At 40.2% G+C, this 17,138-nt stretch overlaps 1 long non-coding RNA gene across 2 annotated transcripts in view; it reads left to right on the forward strand.

Annotated features, from left to right (window-relative positions):
- The window catches only part of LOC140528069 (uncharacterized), a 36,845-nt gene extending 21,784 nt beyond the window's left edge, over positions 1-15,061 (forward strand). For both annotated transcript variants that reach the window (XR_011975062.1, XR_011975057.1), the window contains exons 4-5: positions 12,856-13,042; positions 14,699-15,061. This is a non-coding gene — a long non-coding RNA (uncharacterized lncRNA). The remainder of the gene's footprint in view (positions 1-12,855; positions 13,043-14,698) is intronic.
- The last annotated feature ends 2,077 nt before the right edge of the window (positions 15,062-17,138 follow it).

Genomic DNA, 17,138 nt, shown 5'->3' on the forward strand with positions numbered 1-17,138 from the left:
GATCACCTCACTCAAAGTTGTTTAACAATCATGAGACAGAGACAAAGCCCACTTTGCCCAAAATATAAATGATAATCAACTTGACATTTATAGCATTACTCTTATGGAACTGACCAGGTCTACAATGTCACTTCATCTGAAGTGACCTTTTTGCAGAAACAACTCATGATACTCAGTGAGATATATTTTAATGGGACCTATTGTTGTATTGTTATGATTGTCAATAGAAATTGGTAACTAATCTCCAACTTCCAGTCTTCAAAGAGTTACCTTAAAAGTTACGTGACTTGCCTAGAGTCACACAGCCACTAAGCAGGCATTGAAGAAGTAGGACTTTGGATCATATTTTCCTGACTCATTTTCAAAACTTTTAATACATTAAGTCCTTGGGGTGAAGCACATGTTGCCTCACTGGACACATCAGGCCATCTAATTCTTGGTGAGTTGGAGAATGGAGCACAGGTGGACTTTGGTGAAGGAGAAAGTTCATCATTCTACAAGTGGTAATATTGTATCCTGAACTAGGAATCTGTCAGTTCCTGAAGTCTCAAGACTGCATTTCTCTGGATCAGGTGTGAAGATCAAAGGCACAAACCATAGTCCTCACCTCTGCACACTGACACACACGTTTATGCACATACATACATACATATGCTTGCACACACATACACATATATACAAATAACAAAAACATACACACAAAGACACAAACACACACACACATACACTCTTGGTAAGGAGCCAATGTTAGGATGCTCTGTGTACTCAGTTCTAGCATACTAAGCCCCAGACCAGTATAGGCGGTTTGTCTGCTTTCTCTGGCCGACTCCCTCATTTCAGTTATTTGGCCCTCATTGCCACACGTTCCCAGGGATTGAGCTCCTGCCTCCTGCCTAGGGCCAGTGGTTTCAGGCTTTGGATCAGGACAAAGGTCCCTGAAAGAACATGGCTCATTATGGGGCCTTACCTGTGTGACTGTGCTGCTAAGGGTGGAAGGTCAGTATGCGATGGTATCTTAGTAGTGGGAATAGATTCCATAGAGAAGTGATTGATGATAAGATCTGACTAAGTCCCTTCCTCATGTTTGAGACAGCTATTGTGAGATCCTACCTTACTTGTTAACCTTTGAATAAGAGCATTACTGGAGCTATTTCAAATGCCAGACTAGGTCTAAATCCAGATCAATGAACTTTTTTTGGGGGGGGGGGGGTGACACACTCAGAGAAATTGAATGTTGAGAGTCACTAAGGGCAGTGACTCTCTTTTACCTCTTTTTGTATTCCCAGAACTTTGACACACAGCATGGTACATAGTAAGACACTTAATAAATGATTATTGACCGACTGAGTTGTAATAAAAATATCATTGTCCTTAGAATTAGGAAAGACAAGGATTGGAAACCCAGCTCAGTAAATTTCTCTGGCCAATGTTAAATATGTTTTGGTGGCAGCTAGGTGGCATTATGGATAGAGTATTGAATTTGGAGTCAGAAAGACCAAAGCTTAAATTCTGACTCAGACACTTATTAACTATGTAACCCTGGTCAAGTCACGTAGCTTCTACCTGCCTCAGTTGGCTCATTTATAAAATAGGGATAATAATAACACTTACCTCCCAGGGTTGTTGCCAGGATCCAATGTGACAATACTTAAAGTGTAAAGTTCTTGGCAAACATTAAAGCACTATACAAACTCTAGCTATTATTATTAGTGCTGGTAACAGTAGTATAAAATAACCTATGCATTAAGATTTGCAAAGTAGAATACTACTACTGCTACTAATAATATTACTACTCTTCCAGCAAGGGCACCAAACTTCTGAGTTACAGCACCTGAGTCCAAATGCCACTGGCTACTTACTACCTATGGGCAACTAGGTGGCACAGGACTGGGTCTGAAGTCAGAAAGAACTGAGTTCAGATCTGACCTTGGATGTTTACTTGCTGTGTGACGCTGGGCAAGTCACTTCACCTTGTTTGCCTCAGTTTCCTCATCTGTAAAATGAGCTGGAGAAGAAAATGATAAACCACTGCAGCTTCTTTGCCAAGAATACCACAAATGGGATTATAGAGATTTGGACAGGACTGAAATCAATGAATAACAACAACAACTGACTACCTGAAGGATCTTGGTCAAGTCATGTAACCTTTTGTGGGTCGCAGTTTCATCATCTGTAAAAATAGATGTCCTCTAGGATCCCTTTCTGAGTGAGTTCTATAAATTGTGTTCTCCTTCTCTGATATAGTAGATGGGCAGCTTGTATGGTCATAACTTCACCAGATACCCATAAGGGCCCTTTGGTTAGTTGGTTGGTTGTTGTCCTTCATTCTTGAAGAGGACCAAAATGACATCACCATGATAAAGTGAAGTTTCAATGTGTCCGACTGTGGCTGATCAGACCAATATGAGCTCAAAATGGTCTACCAGAGATTGGGCACAGATAGTCTGTGTGAATATTGGGGTGGACACTTCAAATCTGCGCATCCTGCGTTTCCTTTGTGTTATCTCAATTCTGCTTTGTTCATAGAGCACAGCACCTTTTCTGATGTGAGCATGCCATGCTGAGAGGTCTCGCATCAGTGTCTCCCATGTTGCACAGTCAAATCCAAAGTTCTTGAAAGAGACCTTGAGAGTGTCCTTGTATTGTTTCTTCTGGCCACCATGTGATCGCCTGTGCTATGCAAGTTCTCCATAAAATAGTCTTTTTGGCAAATGTACATTTTGCATTTGAACAACGTAGAAAGTCCATTGGAGTTGTGCTCTCTGAAGCACAGTTTGAATGCTTGGCAGTTCAGCTCAAGCAAGGACCTTAGTGTCTGGTACCTTATCCTGCCAAGTGATCTTCAGAATCTTCCTGAGACAGCTGAAATGGAAGCAATTCAGTTTCCTGGCATGGCACTGGTAGACTGTCCATGTTTCACAGGCATACAACAAGGAGGTCAGCGCAACGGATCTGTAGATCTTCAGTTTGGTAGTCAATCTAACACCTCTTCTCTCGCAACTTTTCTTTGGAGCCTCCCAAACACTGAACTAGCTCTGGCAATGCATGCATCAACCTTATTATCAATGTGTACATCGCTGGAAAGTACACTACCAAGGTAAGTGAACTTATCCACAGCATTCAAAACTTCTCCATTTGTTGTAACCAATGGTTCCACATATGGATGGTGTGGTGGTGGCTGATGGAGCACCTGTGTTTTCTTGGTGTTAATTATTAGGCAAAAATTAGCATAGGCAGAAGAGAATTGATCCATACTTTGTTGCATCTCAAAGGGCTCTTTGGAAGTTATCATGAAGGATATGGTTGAGACTGTGCAAATCCCTAGCTGGAATGGGCCCCCAAGCATGAGGCTACCATTAAGGGAAAGCCTTTGGTAAGAGGAACCTTTCCCCCAAAGAAACTGTTCTTTTTTGTGGGGAGGGAGAGTTCATGTAGAAGTTGTCTTTCAGGCAGTGGTTCTTAAGTTTTTTGTTCTTGGGACCTTTCATACTCTTCAAAATTATTGAGACCCATATTCCTGCCTCAGAGAGCTTTGGGTTTATTATGTCTATGGATAATCACCATATTAGAAAATAAAACAACTTAGTATTATTATGAAAAAAAATAATCTCGAACTCTCTGACCCCTTGAAAAAGTCTCAGGGCCACCAAGAGATCCCTGGATCACACTTAGAGAATTGCTGCTTTCAGAGATTTAGCTATGATTTTGGCTGAGGTAGCATGGTGTTAAATTTAAATAGAAATGAAACTCTGCAAGCCACATATTGACTTAGAAAACCACAAATTAATATTATCTAGGTATTATATTTATATATATTTTGTAAAACATATCCCAATTACATTTTAATTTGGTTTGGACCCACTTAAGAGTTTTGCAGCCAAATGTGATGCACTGGTTCTGAGTCTGACCATGTTGGTGTTGTGGATAGAGTGTTTTAACTTGAAGTCAGGAAGACCTGAGTTCAAATCCTATCTCAGGCACTTACTAGCTATGGGGCTCTGGGCTTTCTTTAAATTTCTGCTTCTGCATATAAAATGGGACTAAGAATATCTAAGACTAAGAATATCACATCTCACAGTTTGTGGTTTTTTTTTTTGCTTTTTTGAGGGGACTGGGGGTGAGGATCAAGTGAGATGATGTTTGTAAAGTGCTTTATAAACTTTAAAGTGGTAATATGAGTAGTAGCTTTCCTTGTCATTGGTATCCCTGCTATCTCTATGGTGTTAGAGGACTGATGCAATCAAGGAAAGGACCCTGAGGTGAATTGGGAGGCTGAAACTTGTTCTCTTCTTCCTTCCCCTGCTGAATGAGCTGTATGCCCAGGAATAGAAGCATCAAGCTGTGCAGTGCCAGGACAGTTCACTGTTCAGCCATGTCTACCCAACTTCCACTCCCATCAGACAGCAGTATCTTTAAGAGTTTGAAGGCGTGTCCTGTGGCACAAAGATTGAGATTGTTTTTACCCGGCCTAAAAGAGTAGTTTTAGGAGTAATGAGTAGAAAAATCAGATTCAGCTGGATATAAGGAAAAATCTTCCTAGTAATTATTCTTCTGTCATTTCAGTTGTATCTGATTCTTCATGACCCCAATTGGGGTTTTCTTGGCAAAGATACTGGAATGGTTTGCCATTTCCTTCTCAGCTCATTTTACAGATGTGGAAACTGAGGCAAACAGAGTTAAGTAACTTGCTCAGGGTCACATAGCTGGTAAGAGTCTGAGTCAGTATTTAAACCTAGGTCTTCCTTGATTCTAGGCCCAGCACTATCAATTGTGCCACCTAACTGTCCTTCTAGTAATTAGAGCTATCCAAAAGTATAATGAATTTCCTTGGGAGGGAGGTAATTATTCCTCATTTGAGGTTTTCCAGGTGCTACTAGATGACCAAAAGTTTGTCAAGTGGTGGAGGACATTTCTACTAAGGTGCAACTTGGACTAGATCATCCACAAGGCCATTTCCATCTCTGAGATTCTCGAATGTTATTGTGATCCATAGGAAGATTTGGTTTCTTTTTAGTAGAGAAAGACCTGACTCTTTGTGATCTTGTGGGTCAAATACTTACCCCGTTGACTCCTGTTGACTTAGTTTCAAGTATACTCCCTTATATGGCTGAATACATGCCCTAAATTCAATCTAGTTCAACAAATAAGTTTTAAGTTCATTGTATGTAGAAAGTACTGTGTTAGATTCTAGGGACTGTTTAATTAACATGATCTGATAGTATCTGAGAAATAGTGTGGTAAAGTCAGTTGACAGCTGACCTCAGAGAGGGGAAGAGTGAAGTTCAAGGCCTTTATCTGACACATCTTGGCTATATGCCTCTGGGCAAGTCCCATAACCTCGAAGCAACACTCTATTAAATTGCAGATAAAATGTGGACCTGCATTAGTAGAGGGAGTTTTTTTCATCGGGGAGTTCCCTACGTAAAGGAAATCACCAGTCCTATCCCTGTTCCTGTCCCTATAATCTGATCCAGTGGCACCTATCACAAGTCCATGACTCTTATCCCATGCAATGATAATCCGTGTCTTCTCATAAATCCTTCCAACTGTATCCACTCAACATGTTTTAGATCTTCTAGAACTCTTGAGTTGTAAATATCACTATCCAGCTATTATTCCTCATTCCTCCCATGATTGCCTTGTCTTTCTTTCATATCATATATTTCTTTTATGACCTCCTTTACACTGCTTTTTCTTGGATATTTATTCATTGATGATATGTTATAACCTATGTTGCCCTCTCTGTACTTCCCCATTACCCTTTGGGTGCCTCTCAACTTCAATTCTTTATTGACTACTTATGGTATTCCATGACTTGTAGCCATATAGCATCTCTAAAAGCATGCTGTTGTTTAAAAGATGAGCCTTTGTTGAGGAAGAAGCTGGGGGGGGGCACTGAAAACTCTGGGCAATTTTCCAAAGGCAATCCTGTCAACTCTTTTCCCATTCAATGTTGGTTTAGCTTCATTGTCCATTTAATACTTCAGTGCAAAGGTTGGTAGATAGGAAGATGACAAAAAAAATAGGTTGGAAGACATGACTCAGGAGGAAAAAAATGAAGGTCAAAGCTTAATAAAATATATGGAAGCCTCATGTGTATGTATCATGCATAAGTTCTTTGAAATGTGTTGAGTTAACATGGTGAACATAAAAAAATGGAAGTTATTATATTTTAATAGAAGCGGAATCTGCTTGGCTTCAAACTCAACTGCTTGACCAATATGTTGGCAATGGTCAAATGGATAGTTCAGTTAGTTAAGCTATCATGGCTCATCGTAGATTTTGTGAATATCATTTGAATGGTGAAACTGGTCCTCCTTTCATATGTTTCTTTAGATGAGCCCCAGAAAACAAATCTGGCTAAAGTTTTTGGTACAGTTCCAGTTGCTATTGGCATAAGGGGATTAACAATGGCACTTAGGGAAGGACGTTGATTTCCTTGAGCCACTTATCAAACAATGGGTCTAACGTACTAAAAGAAAAACAGTCCTCAGGGTGCAAGATAATCAGTACTGCTGCAGTCAAAAATACCAGAAGGAAGACTTAGCCTTCTTTCCAAGTCTGGGCTTTAAATGGAATGAATGTTCTGCTGCATTTATCTAATTATCAGTTCTCACCTTCCTTTATGTCTCGGTGACATTATGACATGATTGGCCACGCCCTCCTTATTGACACCCTCTCCTCCCCTGGCTTCTGTGACACTGCATTCTGATTTTCCATGGAGTTGACCACCTGGCTCATTATGTCTCTGAAGAAGGAGGTGGGGAATTGGGTAAGTGCCTGCAGGAAAACCCCATCCAGACAGCTGAGTCCAGAGAGTTTATCTCTTTTTGATTCATATTTCTGAATTTACCTGGGTGCTTGGCAATCAGCCATATTGCTTGCTGCACCCCCACTTATTGTCAGTCCCAACATTCTCAGTCTTCAGCCTTGCTTGAGATTATATTTCTCAGCATTCTATGCCTGATCTTCATGAAACCATTGCTAGCCCTGTCCTACCTGTGCTTAAAGGCTGCTGACCTTTAGTCAGTCCCCACCTAACCTTAGTTGGAGAGATTTTACCTCCCTGCGCACTTTTTCCTCTGACTCCTTTGCTGACATCTCTTGTTATTCTTTTGTCAAGGGATCTCCCAGGGTTCTCTCCTTAGCCCTCTGCCTTTCTCCTTTCTACATGAATTCCTTTAGACAGTGACCATCAGCTCTTAGGGTTTCCACCATTACCTCTGTGCTGATGATTTTAAAACCCATAACTCTAGGCTTGACCTCTTATAGCTGTCCTAGTCTCTTATATTAACTACATATGTGTGATTCTGTAAAGTGAAGATTAAATTTCCTTTAAATATTCTGACTTGTTAAAAATTAACTTCATTACCTTCTGCCCATCCCTAACTCCTCTCTTGTAATTTACCATTAATATCAATAGACACAACAGTTTAAGAAGGACATTGGTAAACTGGAAACTGTCCAGAGGAAAGAGAGAAGTAGAATGTTGAAGTCCTTGAATCCATTCCATATGAAGATCAGGTGAAAGAACCAGATATATTTAGCTTTGGAAAAGAGAAGGCTTGGGGGAGAAATGATAATTCTCTTCAAGTATACAAAGCACTGGAAGAGGAATTAGATATTCTATTTAGGAGCAGAGGGCAGAATTAGGAACAATAGATGAGATACACAAGATACATGTTTGTAGTAAGCTTAATGTCCTAACAGTTATAGCAATCTAAAAGTAGAAAAGAGGCAGCTAGGTGGTTCAGTGGATAGAGTGCCAGGCCTGGAGTCAGGAAGACCTGAGTTCAAATCCAGATCTAGACTCTTACCAATTCTGTGACCCTGGACAAGTCACTAAACCTGTTTGCCTTAATCCATTGGAGAAGGAAATGACAAACCACTCCCGTATCTTGGGTTATACTCCCCACGGATAGTGTCAGTGGAATCATGAAGAGTCAGATGTGACTGAACCACAAAGAGTAGATTAGGCTTCCTGGGATTGACTCCCTCTCTTTAGAGGTTTTGAAGCAAAGGCTACAGGACTGTTTTTAGGTATGTTATAGCAGAGATTCTTACGCAGACAGGGGTTAGTCTGGACAATATCTAAGATTACTTCCAACTCTGAAATTCTGTGATTTCATGGATTAGCACAGCCATTTTTCCTTTAGCACAGGTGTACCACTTTGCCTCCTAAAGTTTTGCCACCAATTCTGAATCATTTCTCAAGTCTTGGTGCTCATTCCATTGAAATGTTTATCATTCTACCTTTTCTTTCCATTTCTCTATATACTATCCTAGATAAAGTGCTTATAACCTTGTCCCTAGATTAATGCAGTAGACTCTTACTTAGCCTCCCTTCCACTAATATATCCCTACTGCATTTCACCAGAGAACACTACACAATTATTCTCTTATTCAAGAACTTAGAGCACCTCAAATCAAAATACTTTCTGTGGCTTTCTTTTGGTCTTCATCTATCCCATATCTAACACAATATCTCTGAACCATTTCTCCTTGTTTTACTCACAGATACCATACTTATCCTAACTTTGCTCTTCTAGTCCAGTCTCCCTCACTTGTGTCTATAATGGGTGGCCATTATGTCATCTGAGACCATATTCTACTGAATTTTCTAGAAGGTTTGATTAATTTAACATCAGTTTGACCATCCCCTTACTTTGTCTCTTTCTAACACTTGTTATGTTGTTTGAGAGAGGCAACATGGTATATTGTAAAGAATTATATTTGTGGGCAGAGAATCAGTTTTCTAATACTGTATCATCTAAAACTGTATCTAATACTGCATCATAATACACAATACACTATTTGGGTATCCTTTGGCAAATTACTTCACATGTCTGGGTCCTGGTGTTCTCCTTTGTAAAATCAGTCAGTCAGCAAATATTTTTTGAAGTATTTGCTCTATTCCAGACATAGTTCTAGGAGCTCAGTATTAAAAAAAAAAGGCAAAAAAGACTGAAAAAATACTGGGGGAGACAATACAAATAACTAGATACATAGAAGACAAGTAGAGTATAAATGGAGGCAGTTAGATGGCACCATAGTGCATAGAGTGCCAGTCACCTTCCCGAATTCAAATCTAGCCTCAGACACTTAAGAGTTGTGTGACCCTGGGCAAGTCACTTAACCCTGTTTGCCTCAGTTTCCTCATCTGTAAAATGATCTGGAGAGGGAAATGGCTAAACCACTCCAGTATCTCTGTCAAGAAAACCCCAAATGAGGTCATGAGAAGTCAGACACAACTGAACAACTGAAACAAAGGAGGAGAGGTTGCAGATTGAGAATTTAGATGTGTTAGGGGGAATAAGGGACATTTTAACTCTCCCAGCATGGTCAGTAAATTGGGGAGTATAAGTGGAAGTACAACCAGTAATGGCGAGTGTGCCCAGGGATGTAGTGTCATCGTAAAGGAGGCAGGTCTCCATGAGCACCAGAAGACTGAAAGGTTTGTGAAGGAAGAAGGTTTGAGATGAAAGGAAGCTTATTAATGTTCATCAACAGCACTCATTCTAAAGAACAAAGTAGAAAGACAGGAAAAGTTGGAGTGGGACATTTCAGAAATAAGATTAAGGGGGATGGGAGAAAAGGAGCAGAGAGATGGGGACAGGGAATCAACTTTGTGTATCAGCAGCTGGAATTCAAATTATTGGGATGAAGAAAATATGAGAAGGTGGGAATATGTAACCATTAATGAATAAATGCAGACAGATAGATTATTGGTGGCTGGAGAGAGGGTTGTGGAGGAAGGTAGATGATTAGACTGTATAAGGTCAACTTCAAGTGTATGTGCTGTATTGTGTACTATAACACACTATATCACAGAAGACGAGCATGTGTAGGTATGAACATGGGGAGTCTGGTCCAGAGGTAAGAAGGAGGAATATCAGGTAAACTGGCTAAACAAGACCCACAGGTGGGTCTGGTTGAGGGATGGCTTTAGGATTTCTGGAGAAGACCTTGGGTAGAAGACAAATGCCTATGGCATGTGGCCATGATCCATAACTCCGTCAGGGGACAGGACTGAGGAATTGGGCCTTAGGTCCCTTTCCGGCTCAGGGTCCTGAAAAGGGATTAAACTAGATAATCTCTAAGGTTCATTCCAGCTCTAAATCTATGATCCTTTTATCTCGCCCTACATTTGACCTTATTCTCAGATTGTAAATTCCCCAACTAGAATATAAATCCCAAAGAAGTCAGAGTATAGGTATTCTTTGGGGGTTCTTGTTGGCTTTGTTCAAATCCTTGTTGCCACCCAGAGCTAATCAGTAAGAGCAGGGAGGTGCAACAGTGGATAGAGCATTGGGCCTGGAGTCAGAAAGACCAGATTTCGAATCTGATCTCTGACACTTACTAGCTGTGAGACCCTGGGCAAGTTACTTAACCCCCTGTCTGCATAAAAGTGGGGAAGGAAACGGCAAACCACTCCAGCGTCTTTGCCAATAAAACCCCATGGACAGTTGGTTCATGGGATCCTGAAGAGCTGTAAATGACTGAACGATGACAACAATTGACTGGTTCACATAATAAGAACTCAATAAGTTCATGTTGAATGATTTTTTGAATGAATATGAAATCCTTTTTCACTTCAATTAAAATAATTTATTAAGTATTTTCTATGTATTCACTGTTGAACTCGGTGATATGAGGGATATGGACAAGGGTGTGCTGGTAAACATTTAACGACTGGCTCCCCATAAAAAAATGTTCATAATATACTTTTAAATTTATTCTGTATTAACATTTTCTCTATCACATAAGCCCAGAAATAATAATAAGAAAAAAATGAAGCCCTGATTTATAGCATTTGCTCATTTCCAAGGTACAAATGCTCACACTGAAAATTTAATAATTGACTCTCTAGGGGTCAGTTTGAACTAACTCTAGCACATCCTTGGACACAGAGAAATACAGAAAATATTCCTGGCTCTGGAGGAGCTTATTCTATTGTTGGAAAACTCAGATTTGAAGACATGAAACCATAAGCAAACAATTAAAAGATGACACACGATAAATGCTAAAATGAATTTCATCATGTATTAGAATACATGATGCAGGGAAATAATTAATTGTCAGGTAAGTTCAGATGGGGGTGGTAGTGTCAGATGTGAGGTGAGGAGTGGTAGGACTTGACATAGGCTTTGATATTCAAAAGGCTAAATTTTGTCCTCACATTTTTATTTGCATTTATTGACTACGTGGAGGACAACTCTTTTGGAGTGTGACTTATCCCACAGCCCTTTAGAAACAATCTAGTAAAATGAAATCTTGTTAGATGATAAAAGCTATTTAACAAATGGGTAACCAACCTTCCACCTAGGTGCTCTAAGAAGGGCTCACAAACACCAATGAAGACATGTAAAAATCTTCTAATAGCAAATGAGCTGGAAAACCTTACCATTACCTGGCTATACTGTACAATATATGATGGCATCAAAGTTAACAACATATGCAATAACACTGGATATCACACATATGCAAAGGGGCTAAGAGAATGGTAAATGGGGAAACCAATCCACTAAGATTTTCTGACTTTGGGGCTTGTAAGAGAGCAGCAGCAATGTTGTATGAACAGAGCTTTCTGCATTAAATAGAGCTAAATGTTCTACACTTTGCCTGACATTCAAAGTTCCTCACTGGAACAAGCGGTGCCCAATTTCCCTTTGTCTATGTATATTGCCCCGACACTTATCAAGCCATGATGAATGGATACACTAATGCACCGAACTCTAAGGCTGGGTAGATTCTTCTGTGTGCTTATGACGGTTTTCTAGAAAGAAGTCATGTCTAACTCCATCAGTGCCTCTGAGCTTAAACTGTTAATTGGCATTATTTCTTAATTCCCAGCTATATTTTAAGGTAAGAACCTAAGGAATTTTAAAGTCATTATGTGGGCGAGGGACTGATAAAAATAAATCCTTCAGGTTTAAAAGTGGTAGAGAGGGAATACAGAGTGTTAAGAAATCCTGGGGTTTTCAGCCAATTGGTTCAAAAAGCATCAGGGTGGGCTACAAGTCTCTGGAAAAGGTCATTGGTACCACTCTGGGTCCTCTCTGTTATGTACTTTATGCCTTCCATAAAATAAATTTAAAGCAGTTTAATTTAACTGTCTAATTAGTAATGGATTTTTCATTTTGTCTTTGTAACTATGTCTGATAGAAAGTGATCCTGATTTGACTGGGAGCGGGCAGAGACATTCACATATTAATAGTTTAAAGATGGGGCTTCCCAAGCAACAGGGGCTGAGATTTAAAAGTAACAAAAATTGCAAAGTTCCATTCCTAGTCAATTGCTGAAGACATAGAAAAATGTCCTCATCATCCTTCCCGGATGAGAGGTTCCAGAAGCGAGGAGGTCATAATATTAACATTCTATCCCTTACCCCATCCATTAACTTGATCCTCAAAAAAGAGAAAGTGGGTTCTATACAATAAGGACATACCTATAAGTGAAACAGACACTTTGAATACTTTAATGTAGTATTTGGAATATCTCCACCTTGATTCATCTGTAATAGTGGCCAGCACATCCTCTCCCTCTCTACCTCACATCTGATATGAAGAAGGAAAAAAAAATTGCCCACTAGATCTAGAAATTCAACACCTTGGGATTCATTTTCTTAATTGGTTTTACACCTCTGAGCTACAAAGCATAGACAAAGAGGAGCTTTCTTGATACTTGACCAAGAACTGAGAAAGAAATCGCCAGAGGCAAGGGAGTAGAGTTGGTTTGCCCAGGTCTGGTGAATTTCAGAGGACTGTTGGGAAGAAAAGTAGTTTTCAAATACCTGTACATTCTGCATCCCTCTGGAGGCAGTTAAACTTCAATCAACTTTTTTTTTCAAACTAGTTAGGGATTGGCTCGAAACATAAGTACATCATATCTTAAAGAATCGTCTTAAATGAAAATAAAAAGAAAGCCACATTGATGGAATATCCAGCAGAAAAACAATTTCTCAGAGAGGACATATCATATCTCTATGAACAAGTACATCAAAGCAAGGGGCAAAAAGTACCCTCCAACTTGCCCAAATGAGGTCTGTAAACTTATTTTCTTTCATGCTTGTGACAACTCTCTTGTGGGGGGCGGGGGGGGGGAAGTGTCTCTAACGTTTCTTTAAATGAAATGCTTCTTTCCATATCCTTCTATACCAGCATTTTGTTGGTTGCTGGTCTCTATTTTGTACAGTAGCTGTAATCCACACGTCCTGCAACATTTTTTATTTTAGAAAAGACAACCTGTGTTTCCCTTGGAAAACAAGTCATATTCCTGTAAACTTACTTGCAGCTTAAAAAAAATCATAAAAGAGGGGTATATGTATATGCATCCCAGGGGAATGCCGCCTATTGAAAGAAAGAGTATTTATTTCCTCTGGTCTTGTTTCAGCTTTGTTTCTGTCAGAGATAGCGACTCCAACCTTTAGGCCAAGTGGGGCGAGTTCACATGCTCTCTGGAGTTCAATCGAGTACTGCTTTTGCTCCAACTTTCAGGCAGGCTTTATCTGCTTCAAAGGTTTGTAGCCCCAGAATTGCTTATAAGCAGACAGCATCTGAGATTAATTGTAGGGGGTTTTCTTTCCTCACCCACAGAGATAAACGCAGAGAAACCAATTTGGTAATTACTCTGTGTCCTGGTGCCCTCCTGAATTGTTCCAGTGCTAGAATAAACTAGGGCAAAGGGATATTTACCCAAACATTGGATGGAAAGATCATTTACATTCACTGACTATGCTTAAGAGCTCTGATTTCCCTCCTCTTCAGGAACAGAGGGAGGGGAAGATGAACAGGGTAAGGTATGTGGCCTTCAGTTTGGGGAAGGGGGGAAAGTTTGGAAATGTGCTTCCAGGTGAAGTTAATTCAATGACGTTGCAAATGGCAGAGTGGAAGTGTTCCGATGGCTTCACCCATGCTAGTTGATTCATTTAATTAACTTTGAAAGAAGCAGCTACAGTGTTTTATCATTCAGCTCCATCATGCCAGGCAACCGAGAGTCAAATCAGTCAGGCTTATTTGGGGGCCCTTTTGTCTATTTTGTACACGTGTAATTCTAAAACTTGGAGATCCTGAAAGAAAGCCTGGAGAATGAAAAGGGGTCACTCTGGTCAGGAAAGTCCCAGCAGCTACTCTTAGCCATAGACTGTGGATGCTGAAGCTAAAGAACTGAGCCAAAGTAAAAGGGAAAGATGGAAAAGAGATTCAATGGAAAGGCTTCTCCCATTCTCTCTAAGAAGGTATATGAACAAAAAAAAAAGTGAAAAGAACCTCTGGCACCTGTTAGGGGTCATTAAAAATCGGCCATGTACTGCTAATCTGTGATCATAAAAAGGCCATCTGCTAATGCTCAAAGGTCATTAAGATACCAGCCATGTTTACTCTGCTCTCATTGGCCCAGCAGATTATTTCTGAGGAAAGAGGGCTTAAATGGTTATTATGGTGGCGTCTGCTAATGCCCCTCTAGTTAAGGGTCTGTCAGTGTTTCCATTATAAACCCCCTACTTTCAGGGGTTTATAATACAGCCATAAAAAATTTCAGACTAAGGTGGTGCATGCTTTCTTACTCAGATAAGGAGTGATTTCTTTGGTGTGAGTGTGTGGAAGAAAGTTGATACAAAGCATTTTGATCCTTCCAGGTGAAAGGTATTTGTGTGTGTGTGTGAGAGAGAGAAATGACATTCTTCACCTTCTCTTATTAGGCTCACCTCACAATGTTTGTTCATCGGCTACTGATGTGCTGGGGATAAGTTGTACAGGGGCCTCATGAAGTGTTTTTGCTAGAGATAACCAACATTCCCCCGAAGGCAGGGATGTTGACTCAATTGGAAGATGAACTCAGAGCCTCCTAATGCAGCTGAAGAGAATGGATCGAACTTAGGCTCACTGAGGATACCATTACTGCCTTGTTGCGACGTTGGCACACAAAAGCAAGGTCAGGAGGGTTGGAGATGCTGGGTCTATCCACTGTATAGTCACGGATTTGGGACAAAAATAAAATGTGAAATTTAGGCAATAACTGGCTTTAACTGGGTAAAATAAAGATCATTATTTGTTTAGATGCACACAGAGTACCAACTATCACATTAAAGTTTTAAAATGGTCTAAAAGCTATGTGATTCGTATTACCCTTTGTCCTTTTTTTGTCCCATTTTCATGGAAGAAGGTTGAAGGGAACTGTACAGAACCGAGGGCCATTTTATGCTTTTCTTTGTTTTATGGGCTTTTGTTAAACACACTTCAGGGTATAAGTAATGAAGAGCGTTGAGAAAGAAAAGGAGTAAAAGATGTCATCAAGGAAATATGTGATGGGAAGAGAAGAGCTGGCCCCATGTTGATGGCTAGAGATGACAAGTGGTAGCCAAAGTGCTACCCTGGTAACCTTGTGATGTCAAGACAAAGCAAGTGCACATAGCTGTGGACTTATGGGAGGACATGGGCATGAGTTTTGTGGAATGAGCAGATATGGATGGCTTCAGCTTGCACTGTTGAAGGGTATTTTCCACTCCATTGAGATGATATCCCTCTGGGTTTTGGTTCAATTATATGACCTTGAAGGTCTCTTCTAGCACTAAGACTGAGATCTTCTGATTAGCTTTCTCTACTACTATTGTATGTCAAATGGAGCTCATCATCATCCCTAATAATTCACTCCTCCAAAACAAGTCTTAAAAACTGCTTTCTTTCTATAGAGGGTCCAACCACTCTTCTAGTCAATGGGGCTCAAAGCCTAAGAGTTACCATGAACTCTTTCCTTCACTGCTCCCCCCATCCAATTAATTCCAAGAACTTCCAAACTCTATTATATTGGCTTCCCCCCCAAAACTTGCCATTCCATCTCCATTAGCAGAAACCATCTTCCACTCTTAGAAATTACTCCTTTTTGTTATTATAAAAATCCTTTTCTTCCATCAAGACTTAGTTTAGAATATTCTCTCTCTCTCTCTCTCTCTCTCTCTCTCTCTCTCATCAAAGTACCCTATAGTTAAGTATCTATATTACATATTCTATGTCCTTCACTTCCAACCCTCCCTTCCCCTCCTCAGTAGGAGGTGAGCTCCTGTTTTAGAGACTATTTCATTTTTGTCTTTCTATTCCCCAGTACTTGGCACTGAAATTTAATCTGTGTATTTGTCTTTCATTTTCAAAGAAAATGACATCAGAGAAATGATGACATGACTTGCACTTGACTTTGTTTTGAGTGAGGGAGGGCTGTGCAAGGTCACCAGCCTCACTTTCTCCTCCAGAGCTATCTGGATCCAGTAACCAGATATTCATCAGGATGACTGAAGAAAGCCCATAATGCAATGGGAGACCTTGGCCTATTCAGGTACTCACTTAGAGTGAGGAAACGCCCGTTCAGTGAAGAGGCCTCTTTAAGAAGTAATTAGGGAATGGTCCTTTTAATGAGCAAAACAATAAAATAAGTAAATCAAGCTATGAGGGAAAGAGAAGCATTTACTATTGATAATCACTCCGAAACCAGGAGTGTCCTGAAAACAGTCATCAAGTGGAGTTTGGGCAGGGATCTATTGTTGCGCAATGTATGGGCTTCACAGGTTTTGGGAAAGAAAAGGAAAGAAAGAGAGAGAGGAAGGAAGGAAGGGAGAGAGAGAGAGAGAGAGAGAGAGAGAGAGAGAGAGAGAGAGAGAGAGAGAGACAGAGAGAGAGAGAGAGAGAGAGAGAGAGAGACAGAGAGAGAGAGAGAAAGAGAAAGAGAAATCTGGCCCATAAACCCCAAGCTAACTGGGGGTCCTCTGGCCATCCAAATTTACCTTCCTTTGGAGAGGAGAAGGAAGTGGTGGACAGAAGGGAGCAGATGAGCTGAGTTACCCAGCTTTCTGGGTCCCTCTTCAGGCAGCTCAATTTACTCACAGGTCTATGTTCATTCTTCGTTTTTGAAAACCATGACATCAGAGAAATGAAATTTAATGAATATTTTTAAATCAAGTCACATTAAAACACTGATTTGGTTGAATTTAATCTCTCACCTTCCCCCTAAATAGTCTGGCTCTCCTGAACTTGAGTCCTATATCTTCAGTTGTCTGATGGATACCTCCACTTGCATGTCTCATTGACATCTCAAATTCAACATATCCAAAATGGAATTGGGAGCAGAGGAGGAAGATTTTTCAGTAACAT

The sequence above is a fragment of the Notamacropus eugenii genome, chromosome 1 (genome assembly GCF_028372415.1).
Source record: "Notamacropus eugenii isolate mMacEug1 chromosome 1, mMacEug1.pri_v2, whole genome shotgun sequence".
NCBI classification, from domain to species: Eukaryota; Metazoa; Chordata; class Mammalia; order Diprotodontia; family Macropodidae; genus Notamacropus; species Notamacropus eugenii.